Raw genomic sequence first — 2,977 nt, 5'->3', positions numbered from 1 at the left:
CCGAAGTATTTTGCCGAGCTAGGAGTTGATCCTCATGCTGATTTTGTGAATCAAGTTGAGTCTCAGGGTCTACTGGGATCAACGGTCTTATGTCATCCTTCAGGTGCATCTCGGGTTTTAGACCGACACACACCTTGAGGGCTACTGGTTATACATATTAACAGCAAATAAATTTACATGCATTGGAAATAAAATCCGTAAACAATTAGCCCATGACCGAGGTGCTGAACCCCTTCAAAAGCATTTCGGGATATAGCTCGGACGCAAGTGGCTGGCTCCATAGAGTGCATTTCCAGCATTAAGGTCGGCTAAACTCCTTCAACTTTTTTGAACCAAGGTGATCTATGACCCCTCGGATACAGTCCGGCGCTAGAGCTCGGATGCAGTTCGGCGTTGGTGCTCAGCTGCAAAAGATACCTCGAATGCAATCCGGCATTGGAGCTCCGACGCAAGAGGACACCGCCACCCGGGAACAACTTCAAACCCGAGGTGTGGCATAAAAATAACAAGGCATTGATAAAGGCCAGGAACTTAAAGGGGCTCCTCGGATACCCAATGTGTAAACTCTTCGGATGCACTTCGGTGACCCTCAAGATCGAAGATGAGAAGATTTGTTCAACCAGTTTTCAAGACCGACGATGGAAGACGAAGAATAGTTCGGAAGAATAGAGGAGCATCCCCAACTTGAAGACCGGTCTAGGGGGCTACTGACGGTGTCATGGACTAGGGGGTAATCACCACATCGTCTCCCAACCAGGTGGATTGGGCCGAGGACCCCCATGGCGGTTCACTCATGGGCCACTTCGGGCAGCCAATGCCGCATACAACAAGTATTCCACAAGACTTGGTGATCAAGACAAGGACTCCGCTCCACAAATGTATTCGGCTAGGACTCTTGTTATCCTAGGCCTCTGGTGCATTATATAAGCCAAGGCCAGGCCAGGCTAGTCGATAGATGATTATCAACTCTTGTAATACTCATATTCATCAAGATTAATCGAGCAGGACGTAGGGTATTACCTTCATAGAGAGGGCCTGAACCTGAGTAAAACATTGTGTCCCCTGTCTCCTATTACCATCGACCTTAGACGCATAGTGTGGGACCCCCTACCCGAGATCTGCCAGTTTTGACACCGACACCCCCTCGCCCCAACTGAGGTTCACCTATCAAAGTGTGAAGTAGCTAGCAGCCCCCACCCCCCTCGTGTCCCCACAAAGGGAATCCTAAGCTATGAATGCATGCCCCCAACCGAGGTTCACCTAGAAAAGTGCGAAGTAGAACCCCCCACCCCCCACACACTTTCAGTCGGCGGGGACAGAGAGGCACATATCTCACCACGATGGATCGTAAAATGGACCAAGAATAATCTACCTTGGTCGTACAACCTCTCTCTTCTTGTTGGTTAAAGTGATTGCCGTCCATGCGACCCCGGAGATGGGCTAGCTCGCCAATAATCACGCAAGTAGCTAGTCCCCGAAGACAACCACTGCATGCTTGTGGCCCAAACATATGTATGGAGAGGTGTGTTTTTGAGTAACAATCGAACAACTTTGTTGTGGCACCATGATTTTGAACTAGAAATCCCTAGACTGAGTGAGGGTTAGGTTCATGGAGCATATGTATGTTACACCACACTTCAAGCCAATGACGGGGATTCATGCATGCATACGTGCATAGTATATGTGCTCAAACTTAATTAGGTCTGAATCTCACCATAACCTATACTACGATAACACGAACGAAATGAAGAATCCGCCATGGTAACCTGTCTTGTTGTTGGTCAGGTGATCATGGATGTCCACACGAGCCCACAAATATATAGGCTTGTCGCCAATAACCACGCGAGGGAGTGTACCGTTCGAAGGCAACCACTACATGCATATATATGGAGGTGATGCGTGCATGCATGTTTGAATACACAACATTGATGTGGCGCGTGTGTCAAAAATCGTACACTAGCTCCCCACACAGAGCGATATCAGTTCACGATGTGTCATTTTACTAGCCACTTCGACTCGATGGGAGGGATTCATGCGTACACATGCATATGTGTATGCTCAAGCTGTATTAGGCATGTCATCCCAGAGCAAAAATAATAATCCCCTCCTAAGTCAAATTAACCTCTCTTGTTGTCAGGAAAAAAGTAGTGATGGACCAAGCGGGCCCACAAATGGAAAGCATCGATATCGCTGATAACCGCTTAAGTGGGTGCGAGAGGACAACCACCATCGCTTTGCATGTGGGCCAAAAATGCACAACTTTGATGTGCCACATGTATCAAAAACCGTAAACTATGCACCCACACAGAGCGAGGTTCATATGAAGCGTATTACATATGATGGTCCCCTTCCCCCCTCTTCACTGCATACTATATGCTCCTGCCGTAATATATGTACAACCCAAAAGAATCCTCATCGATGGTGAAATTAATTAACCTCTCCTGATGTAGGTCAAAGTGATGAATGCAAGCATCGACGATGGCCTCATGGGCCCATAGATGGAAGCGTCACACGTGAGTGTCCTAGCTAGGATATGCATGTGGCCCAAAAAGGTGTTGTGTGATGTTTGAATAACCAATTTCACAATTTTGATGTGGCACGTGCCTCGGAAAAAAAGTCCTGACACAGAGTGAGGTGTACTTGTTCACGGACGCGTACGTATAGTATATATGCTAGTCCCCTCCCACCTCTTCGACACTTACTATATACCACCATAACACAAACAAAAAAGATTCTACCTTGCTAGTCAAATTAACCTCACTGCCGGCTGTTCGTCAAAGTGATGCACGACGACCTTGCGGGACCACAAAAAGCGTCACACGCGATTATCGAGTGTCTGTAGGACAACCATCGACTGCATGTGGCCAAAAATTTATGTATGACCACTACAAAAAAAGACGCTTCCGTGATGATACATGTTTGTCACAGTAGGTCACGTTTTCTGTCATGCATGTACATCCATGACGATTTTATGACA

Source organism: Triticum urartu, chromosome 5 (assembly GCF_003073215.2).
Source record: "Triticum urartu cultivar G1812 chromosome 5, Tu2.1, whole genome shotgun sequence".
In the NCBI taxonomy this organism is placed as follows: domain Eukaryota; kingdom Viridiplantae; phylum Streptophyta; class Magnoliopsida; order Poales; family Poaceae; genus Triticum; species Triticum urartu.
The sequence above is the reverse complement of the archived record's forward strand: the minus strand, read 5'-3'. Positions refer to the sequence as shown.